This window comes from Rhopalosiphum padi, chromosome 1 (genome assembly GCF_020882245.1).
Source record: "Rhopalosiphum padi isolate XX-2018 chromosome 1, ASM2088224v1, whole genome shotgun sequence".
In the NCBI taxonomy this organism is placed as follows: Eukaryota; Metazoa; Arthropoda; class Insecta; order Hemiptera; family Aphididae; genus Rhopalosiphum; species Rhopalosiphum padi.
The window spans coordinates 80,522,752-80,534,862 of NC_083597.1; the positions used below are offsets into that span (position 1 = coordinate 80,522,752).

Genomic DNA, 12,111 nt, shown 5'->3' on the forward strand with positions numbered 1-12,111 from the left:
AATAATGATTGAGTTTATAAATACATAATTAAATAAAAACAGTAAAATGTAGGAATACATAAATCATACATAATATGTATCTATAATAAATTTAATCAAATATCAAAGTTCTCCAGATTTGTATAGGATTATTTCTGTACATTTAGAAATTATAATTGATATATTTTTAGAAACGTTAAATTTTATTCAAAAACTAATTTAATACTTAAATTCATTCTTAATAGTGGAAAAATAAACAACATTATATATTATAACTTAATTTAAAATGCTATTGTTATTTTAATAACAATATAATAATATGCATTATGTACATTGTACATAATGTATAATGTTATATCATTATCGTTCACAAACATTTTTTATTTAAATTATTTTTTTTATCAAAAATTAATTTTTCGAAATTATTTTGTAATTAAAATATAAATAAGTGCATAGTTGATAAATCACCATGTTTTTACGAATATTAAATTTAAAAAAAATATTTTATGAATAGAAATTTGAATTTCTAAAATATTTATTTTTTATTTGTTGTTAATGCTCATACATTATTCTATTTTTCCTTTTTGTGAACACAAGAAAATCATAGAAACACAGTTACCACGTAGGAGTTTTTAAAATGAAGTAAACTATTGAATGTTCTTCCAAGACGTAATCAAAATCATATTAGCACACATAACGAACGTAGACAGATGGTGTGGAATTTAAAATGACGCCAGCAAGTGTTTACAGACTTTGATCGAAGTGTTTGGTATGTTTGGTATGTTGTAGTAATGATTTTCGAAGATACGTGTAAATCAAATGTAAACATAAGTGAACAAATTTGAAAAGTATTAATGTAATATTTTTATTAAAAATAATTGTAATAATTAAACAACTAGTAACGACACCGCCGTACATTTACGACTATATTATACAGAGTGATCCACCAAAAATATTCACTTCAATTTATTCAAATTCTAATTTTTTGAATAATGTCCTTAAAAAGGTTTTACAAAAATGTAAATTGGATTAATAATATATAATTTATTTTTTATTATACTTGACCCGTTTTTGTAAGTTATAAATAATATAAATAGTAAAATAAATTAATAGTAATTATAACATTTTCAAATCACTCAGATAACTTCTTATCATTATCATATTCTTCTTAGTATACAGAATTTAAAAAAACTCAAAAACTTATCATTTAAATTTTGATTTTGTTATGTTAAAAACTTTAGAAAAATTATCCACTAAAAAATTTACATCGTAAAAAATAATTTCCTAATTTAAAAAAAAAATTGTACCTTCATATGACATATTACATCTCTGTAGTATGAAAAATATCAAGAATTTTAAAATATGAACGTTCATTTATTATAAATACAAATTTCGAAAATCGGATTTTGAATAACTGCATAAAAAGCATTCTTGAAGAATAACTCTGTATATAAATTTAAAACACAAAAAAAAAATTCAAAAAAATAAATCATATTAATTTAACCGAATATTGTTACAACTTTCAAAACTTGAGAAAGTTATCAAGTAGGTACATAATGTTTCTTGTAATTTATAGTTTTACTCCAGCATTATTGTTTTTATTATACCAATTGTATATAAATCAGCTATTTTAATAATAAAAAGATATTTATTTTATCTTAAATTATGTATAACAAACATTATGTATTGTAATTATTATTCTTATCAGAATAATCGATTAGTTTATAAATTAGTGTATTTTTAAATTTCTTACATGAATATGTTTGAATTGTATTTAAAAATATATTAATATTTAGAATTTAGACCAACAAGGCAATACCTAAATGTGATAATATGTAAGTGGTTGTAGAATGTAGATATTATTATAATTCGATTTTTTAGTTATTTTATGACATTAAGAATTATAATAAGTATTTCTTTATACTTGTACGATACATATAGATATATAATATAATGGGTATATGACATTTATTAACCAATATTTTCTAACAAATTAATTAATAAAAAACATTGAAAATATACTATTTACTTCATCTATAGTGCAAAATGATCCACCCCCCCCCCCCCCCCAAAAAAAAAAAAAAGAGCCTGAATGATACTCATAATATAATAAATCAGTTAAATAATGTACCTATTATATTTATAATTAAGTTAATAAAATCATTACTTCAATTATATTTTTAATCAAGCATTTATTTATATAAATATATTTTATTAATCTTAATAAAAAAAAAATGATACAGTATTTCTGAGTTTCAGTTTTTTTTTTCTAATACTACATAATACAAAATATTATTTAACATTTACATACAAGTTAGTAAATATGAATTATTATATTCTTCAAACCAATATTGGTCGATGAAAAATTGAAAAGCATTATTTGTATTTTTTCGGAAACTAATGAGTTACATATATAAACAGAATATTAAATGTAGACGGATTTTTAAAGATAATATTATCATACACACTTGTTTTATGATAAAATTGAGGAAGATTGGTTTTCTAGAAACAAAATGGCGTCAACTATAATAATAAGACAGCTGATAATATATTGAATTTATTCCAATCACATTATCCAAACAATACGGGTATCAGTACGCATACATTTACTATCATCGTATGTATTATATTAAAAAGAGGCGAAAAGTGTGAAAGACAAACATTATCGTTTATGAACCACAATTTAGGTTAGTTCCGTGGAGCAATTTCCAATTTAGCTTTATCCAGATAGTCTGGCTAGTGTCCTTACTCACTAACCATTTAAGATATTTTGCAAACAAAAGGAACTCTCTGTATATGTATGTAATGTTTTTTATCAGATTTTCCTAAGCACAATATATTGTTTATTCTAACGAATTGTTGTAAAAATAACTCATCCGAATATATTTTAAGCATATGCTGGAGTATGATATTCTAAAGTATCTACCATATAAGACACTGGGGCATTATTTAAAACAAATTTTTATATTAATATCCTATGTATTTTACATTATACATAATACAATATGTATAATGTATATGTAAAAAACCAATTTTTTTTTAAATTTGTAAATTGTAAAAACGTAACATAATGCTTTTATAAAAACTGTCTAAATTTAGTTTCAGATAATATTGCTCCGAGTTACCAGTACAATGTTGCTAATTAAAATTATTGTACTTTAATAATTCATTATTTATTATATTACTATATATTATAAAATCATAAAAATAAATTACAAAATAGGTATTTCACTTGGAATGGTTTAAAAAAATCAAAAAAAATCAAAAAAATCTTATACACTCAAGGCATATATACTTTTTGATTCCAAGTAAACTACATTAATATGTAATTGGTACCTACGTTAATTTATAATAAAGCAATGATTATTCTATGACAATTAATGATGGTCTCATCATAATAAATGTCATTAAAAACACTTAACAAACAATTTCTATAAAATAGAAGATGTTTATGGCATTTAAATTTATAATAAAGAAACTCATTTACTTAACTCTAATTAAAACACTTGGAAATTATTCTTTAATTAAACTTGCTATTTAACGAAGAATTGGTAAATCCCGTTAACTAAAACACTAATCTAATTAAATATTGTACTAAATTGTCCATGTTTTAATTGTCGTGTTGGTATTAAAAGAAAAAGGAGCGTGGTTAATATTATAGCCAACAGAATTTCAGTTAAAAATGAACACCGCAGGTCGTGAGATCGTAAGTAAAGTAAAATAACAATAATCTCTTTTTAAGATACTATAAAACCCACCAGATTAAGATAGTTATAAATGTCCCCTTCCCTTGTTTTCTCCTGTTTTATATTTTCAGTCTCTAAAGGATTGGGTCCATTATGAAACTATAATATTTACGCCATTCTAATATGTAGTGATCAAAAGTAATCCTTGAAAAGTGTCCATACAAACTACAAAATACACATCATTTTCACATACCTACGCCTTCAAAAACATTAGAAATAAACTGTTAATTATTATTTTACGCATACTAACATATTTTTTACTTGATAATCATATATTTTTTATTTTTGACAAAAGGATTCATGACATAATTTCCAGTTAAGTAATGGTTAGTTTTATTTTTTTTTATAATTTTTATTACCACTTTACCAGCAAATTATTTTTAGTAACATCACAAAACACAATCTATAAAATAAGTTTACTACACAGTGAGTAGTATTGTTTCAAATTACATCAGTTATTTATAAATAAAAAGAGGCACTTATTCGTATCACTTGCGTAACTTGGAATTTAAAGAAAAAAATATTAAAAATGAAAATAATATATTATAGAAATACCTAAATACTATTTAGGAAATGGGTATCAGGATTCAAGGGAATCACATACAAAATGTATATAATTGAAAATTAAAAAAATACATTATTTATGATGATGACCTAAGTATGTTTTTACAAAACTTCAAAGTAGCAATATAGTTCAACTAAGTAACAATATATGTACAGTAAAACCTCTGAATAGAGTATACTCACGGTAACCGAAATTTTGTCCACTATTTGGAGATGTCCGCTATTCGGAGAGGTAAATTTTTGAAATTCATTGTTAATTCTTTAAAAGAAAAAATATGAACTGTTAACGTTTAAAATATAATATAATATAAATATAACATCCAGTTTTCTTTTAAAGAAATCAAAAAATAAAAAAAGGTGAGCAAGTGTTGATTGGACTATTTTAATGGATGTGTTCAATTTAAATTCATTGTTATATCATTTGATATAACATTTTGGTAAATTAACAACTTATAAGGAATCTTATATTCAATTTTCAAGTATCTAGCCAAAAAAATGTTATCAACATAAGAAAAATTATAGAAAATCCCAAATGTTTTTAAATAGTTCAAATATAAAATATTTATAAAATTATATTTAAAAATAATAAAATTGATTTCGTCAAATACTGTATTTTATGTAAAAATTCCCGTTATTCCTGATTTTTATTAAAAAAAAAAAAAAAATAGGCGTCCGTTATTTAAAAAGACCGCTATTCGGAGGTTTTACATTGAAAATTAATGAAAATGTCCACTATTGAAAGGTGTCCGTTAGAGGAGGTTTCACTGTAATTTAATATATTTTTAAAACATTAAAATATGAGTGACAACTCATAAAAAATTTAATTCAAAAGAAATACAATTAGAATCATAAAATTACTGTTTAAGATCAGTATCGTATTATTTTACTTTTAATTAATACTTCCGCTATAGTTTTCTTCAATAAATTAAAATATTAACAAATTATACTATACGTTATATTTGGTGATAAAAACATATGAAAACAAGATAAATTACAAATGGCATTTGATATGCAGCTAGGACTGTCGAAAGTACAAATTTGTATACTTGTTCGCTTGTCTTTATTCTGAATTTATTCAATTGTTATTAGTAATGGTAATGGTCTGCATTGGTACGTTGGCTTCTAAGAAACGAATGAAAATAGAATAACAGTAGAGATGATGGTCTTGAACATTGGATGTAGGCTTCTTTGTTTATATTAGTATATAACTAAAGGTAGTTAAACGCTTTCACTTGTCAAAAGCTCCCAAGATTGTAGTCTATGCTCAGGTATACGAACACGCGTACATACAAATAATATATATACACAGAAATCCTTTGCCGTTATTGTAAAATTATCCACGAAATATAGAACAGACAAACCGGATTCAAACCCTTATTGTGGCTGGCTATTACCTAGGTTTCTGTAATTAACAGAAATTATTATATTTTCCTTCGTTCGGCATTGGATTTCCACGAAACTCATTGGTATAGTATATTATATTGTTTAAACCAACGCTCCCCTCACCGACTACCATTGATCACAGGGTTATATTATAGAACACCCTAAACGTTTTTGGCAAAGTTAATCCTGGAACATTTTAACGACCGATTTAATTGGTGGCACGTGTCTACTAAGTAATCAAAACACATGGATAACTTCCGTCATCCACAAACAATAAAAATAATAATTTACCGAATCGAAAAAATAATAAATTGTAATGTTTTATAAAAATTATAAATAATTCAGGAGTATATAGTTTCAAGTACATCTATAGAATTATTACAATATATTATATATAAATATATATATATATATATTACTTTTATTTATAACTATATACCATAACTTTCTATAATATAAAAATTACTTAGCCAAAGCCATTAACCAATGTCAACTATACATTATTCAATAACATAGAAAGTTAAAATATTTTGAAATTTAAGAATAAAATAAATGTACATATAACCATACTTAATCACTTAATTAAGTACAGTTTTAATGATTTATGACGTACAAATCAGATAATAAATATAATTCCTTAGCAGTCTAAAATAACTAACAATCTTCATGTATACTAGAAAAACATTGATTTTTATAGTATATCACCTTATACTCCAATCTCGAAACATTCATAATTGTCTTTTAATTGCATAGTTATGGTGACTTAGCGATATAACTAAAAACATATACTATATTATTATACCGTAGGTTATAGCTAAATAGCTAAATCATATTAAAAAACAATTTGTCAAGTATTAATTAGTGTAATAACTTAATACTTAAAATGTAATACAAATATTTCAATACTTGTTTATTTTTAAAGTAATAGTTCTACAATTGTTATAAAAACAACAAATCAATAGTTAAAGATAATTAAATCTATAAAGTATTAAATTTAATAAGCTAAAATATATAACCACATGTCATATATAGGTACATCAAAAAGTGAATTATATAACATTTAATTGTATTTTTAACTTTCATTATATTTACTGTAAAAAATTAAATAGGGATACAATGAAATGATAAAATATTTACGTTAGGTTAGGATAACTTTAAAGTACAATATAACGTGTACACATTATGTTCATAAAACTGGACTCATTATAATTAATAACTGTGATTACGAATCAGAAATCTAAATTTCTTTTTGTCAGCTAGGCAATATAAAATATAATTAACTAAAAAATCCAATATTTTATCATTTTCACTGTCTACTGGAAAATTTTAACAGTTATGTGATTAAGCAACTAAACAGTGATCAAAAAATATTCTGGAATAATTTAAAAAATATTTCAAACTTATTCATACATTTTAAAATGATCTTTAAGATAACTAATTAATACGACCAACAATAATAATACATAATACGTATAATTTATTATTCGCCTTTTATAGTTAATTTACATGGTTTATTCCTAAACATGTACAATAAAACACCATAAGTATTACCTAAATAAGAAATATAACATACAATTCAAATTCAAGTGAATATTATTTCATAGATAATAAAATTTGCTTAAATAAAAATAATTAAATAAATATACAAATACATAAAAACATTATATCATAATTAGTAGACGTTCTAAGAAATTAAAAAAAAATAAAATAAACTCTAAAATTGTATAAGTTTAAAATTAATTAAAATTTATAATGATTATGATAATAATCAACTACTTTAAAATATTCTATATTATTATAAATAAAAATAAAGGAACATTTTTATTTTATGAGATATTAGCATGTAACCTATATCGTTTTTATAAGTATATACTATATACAATAAGAGTTACTCTGTATGTTACATTTCATACGCAACATAAAAATAAAAACGTCCATAGTTTATATTAAAAACGAAATATAGTCAAGAAGTTAATACAACTTTCGACCTGTCGCCAGTTATGTATATCTACCTAATCTTGAAATCGATACGGTGTAATACCATATAACATTTACGTATTGTATAATCCAATTAAATAATACAAATATTCTAAGAGCTAATGTCATATTTAATTCTGGTTATTCAAAAATCAAGAGCCTTTTAAATCCACTTTTCGCACTTTAAAATGTCAAAATACACGGAAAAAAATTAAACATCATTTAATTCTTCTTTTAATTTATAAAATATTTCAGATATTTTTTATTTATATTTTTTTTACTGCTCATGCATTATGGCAACCTACTTTAATCATTTGACTGCAAATGGCTATTATATGTGTTCATGTCATCAAGATTGTTTGTAGATGTTGTCACACAGCCGGAAAGGAGTAATTGCCACTTAAAACTCACTAAGATTATGACGATAACATCACATATATATAGTCACTGAACCACCCTTCCACCATTCAAATATTTAACACCAAGACTCTCATCAAACTCTCAAGTTGTACGTTATTATTAAAACAAATACTCCCAAACCTAATTATACCTTAAACTCGTGATAAAGTTTCAAGGATTTTGTCTAATCGAAGCATTTGTATCAAAGTGTTCGTTAAAACCCGATCAATATACTACTTCAGCACCTCAGTTCAAACGTCGACTGCGATTTTACAATGCATGTATATTGTTTAATGTGCATTAACAGTTATATGTTTTTATTAATTTAAATACACGAAACACGTAGTATTTATTATAAGTTACAACCAATATACATTTCTTTCTGATCTCGAAGTCTAAACACATGCTTATAGATTTTTAATAACATTTTACTATCACAATTTTAATGTTGGAGTGTTTTTGAAAAGAAATGTAATGGCTGTTTCGTGCATAATTACTTATAAAGGTTACGTGCATTTACAATAGTAGAGTGTAGCTAAGCATTAAAAAATTCCAATGTAAAAGTGAAGGAGAAACCCTATATGTATAATGCACAGTTTCAGATAGAAACCTGTCATTACTTCAAGATTAAACGTTTCGTTGCGTACAATGAAAGCCACTCGACTTGGATGAGGGCCATTAGCAAGAAATGGATATTGAATGAATTCAAAAGTCACCTTTTAATGGTAAATGAACACCCATGGAACACAAGTTTAAAGTTATTGTAAAGTAAAAACAAATTTGCATGGACAAGTATTTTAGAATGTTTCAAATATATAATATTATTGTCTATATTATAATACCTACACTAGGTCTTTAGTGCATCATAGAACTATTGAAATTGTGATTTAATTTTTAATTTCAATGATTTTCAATAATTTTTTTTCATATAAAATGTAATCTTATATTCCTATATGCAGCTATTTACTTCATAAGTATATTTCTAAAAAATTCCATAACACTTAACACTAAATTAGAAATGTCGTGCCCAATCTGATATATAACTATTAAGAATAAATGTTTTAACTTAAATAGTTAAATGTGTTAAAAAATAGTCAACATCTTTGTTAATATAAAACGTGCAACTGATATCAAAATATAATACATACATACCTATAACTGCGTAATTGCATCACAATTATACAAATTAAATTAATTTTATGAATTTATTATAAAATATTTAATACCAACATAATACTACATATTAAAGTTTATAACATCAAAATTTTCATATCATCCCTACGTCCTACATTTTATTTGTTAGCGTAAAATATTAATAAGGTACACATTTAAATATTAAAATACACGAGTTAAATTGAAATGTATAAGTGTATAAATTTATATTACATAAAATATATATAATATGTATATAGCATGTCACCATGTCTGCCAATAATTACTTTAATATCTTACTTAAAAAATATTAATAAAATGAATTGCTTGAACACATAAAACAATAATATAAATTTTTTTCATATGAACACAAACCTTAATCACTCAAGAGTGCTACATTGTTATATACTTTTACCTTTATTAATTATCTAACGGTTTGGAATTTTTTTTTAACAACTACTATTTCATTATTCGAGGGATACAAATTAAAGTATAAGTATAACCTCCCTCTATAGTTTACACAGGTAAAGTTAAGCAAAAGTTAAAAGTTTTAGATTCTGTAACCACAACACTATAATAAATGCCATCAGCGTAGTGTAGGATTTCAATTTTAGACAGTCGCCACTGTAATTAAACTGTAATTTTACAAAATAAAATCCTAGAATTCAATTTCAATGAAGTCTTAAATATACCTAAAAACTATTAATATTGTATAACTTTTTTATTTTAACATCTAACATTTTAAGATAAAAACTTAACCTAATCTAACATCTGATACAAATAAAATAGTGTTTTGATTACTGGACTTTAAAAAAGTTTAACGTAATAAAGCTTATTAACGAAATATATTTTGATGTTCATACTTCATAGGTTAAATTTTTAAGCGATTTTTGTTATTTTATTATAATTAATAAAATATTAAACATAGATCATACATGCAAATCCAATCATTATTATTCATTTAAAAGGCAAATATTCAATAAGAACAATCAAATCTAAGTTTTTAAGATCAATAAAGAATAAAATCCTAATCATTTATCCATACAATTATTATGAAATTAACATATTATAAAACTCTTTACAAAATTATATAAATAGAACCGTTAAAATATTTCATCGCACCATACACCTTTATTAGAGCCTAGAAGTGTAAAAGTCAGAAAGTGAAAAGGTTTTATACTCTGCTCTATTTTATTTATGCAATAAATAATTATTATTTTTATAACTTAATTGCTGCTGCTGTCATCGATTTTCATAACGTGACATAAAATAATGAAATCCAGCTTTAATATGTATATTATTATATTATATTTATAGAATTATTACTAAATTCATATAATATATATAATAAATATATATATGTATACTTAGTTTATTAAATCGTTCAATATAAAATAAAACAATGATTTATTTAAATAAATTATAAAAAATTATAAAGCATAATATTATGGTTCGAAACTTGCTAAAATGTTTTGTTTGATATCAATATAATAATTTACGTCTGTATAATTGTTTTGTATTTCATACTAGCATGGTTACCCATAGGTATTATAATGTTTAGTTACTTTCTGATAAAAGCTTTTGTAATTCTTAACTATTAATATTTATAGGAGCTAAATTGAGTTTATAATAATAATAATAATGAATTTCGTGTAAATTATATTTTAAAAATAGATTTTTCTCAAAAAAAAATATAAAGATAAACTAACATAACACTATGATTATACATTTGAATTATTTAAAGTATATTTACTCTAAAATAATATATTACTATTTGTTATCTACATTGCTAATAATACTTATGGAATTTATCGATAAGTTTCTGAGAATTTATAAAAACGTAACACAATGTATATTATATTTTTGTTAGATTATGTATTATGGATTAAATACCTACACATAATTCAACAATTGATGTAAAACTCCGTGTAAAACTATGTAGTTGATGTAACTATATCTTGTTCAAAAATGTTTACATCGGTGTATATTAAATGAATCGCAAAATTAGTTTAAGAGTTTTTTATAGTAGGAATTCACAATTGATACGAGTATTTTGAAAAAGTTTTTGAAAGTATTCGTATTTCAAAATTATTTAAATTACTTTCTTTCGAAGTATATTCGAAAATGTGTACATGTAAAATGTATATTTCACAATAAAATAGCCTTTAGAAGTATTTTTATAACACCAAAAATCGTTATTATATACAATATATATATATCGTATTATCGATATTATATATTACGCCTTATTATTAATAATAAATAACTAATAATCGTATGCAAATACACGATTTTTTGTCCATCCGTTCAAGATTAGGTACCTATAAGCTAACTTAAGACTTAGATACCTACCTAAAAGATCTTATCTTAACCCCGTAATTTCATGTAAAAGCACATTTTAATAAATAAATTGTGTATATACTATAGTATTTAGGTATTATTAAATCGTAATAAATCGTTTTTGGATTAAAAATCACTTACGGATGACGAATAGTTTATCCAAAGTTCACGACGACGAATTTCGATAACGCTTGAAAAATACACCCTCAATATTTCTCGTCAAAATATATATATATATAGTTAATTTTATTGAAACCGACAATTTCCGATAACCCGTAAACGTCTAACACGATGTCAAAACAAAAAAATATACAAAAATCCGGACCGATCTGGTCAGCATTCAAGAATCGGCTATCAGAAATATCACTGCGAAACGCGTTCTCCGCGGAGGCGGCGAAAACGATTTAACAACAAATGAAACGGAACACGCGAAATATTATATCGTTATCATTGATGTTGTGATATCCATAGAGGTTCGATGGACTACAATATTCGCGTCGGGCGGTAGACGATTGGAACGCGAAACGAACGACACGCGACCGCACACAAGACTGAAATCGGTCCACGAAAC

General features: G+C 23.8%; 1 protein-coding gene across 2 annotated transcripts in view; it reads right to left on the reverse strand.

Annotated features, from left to right (window-relative positions):
- The window catches only part of LOC132918123 (neuroligin-4, Y-linked-like), a 384,793-nt gene extending 372,682 nt beyond the window's left edge, over positions 1 to 12,111 (reverse strand). For both annotated transcript variants that reach the window (XM_060979228.1, XM_060979226.1), the window contains exon 1: positions 11,682 to 12,111. The gene's annotated coding sequence lies outside the window, so the exon portion shown is untranslated. The remainder of the gene's footprint in view (positions 1 to 11,681) is intronic.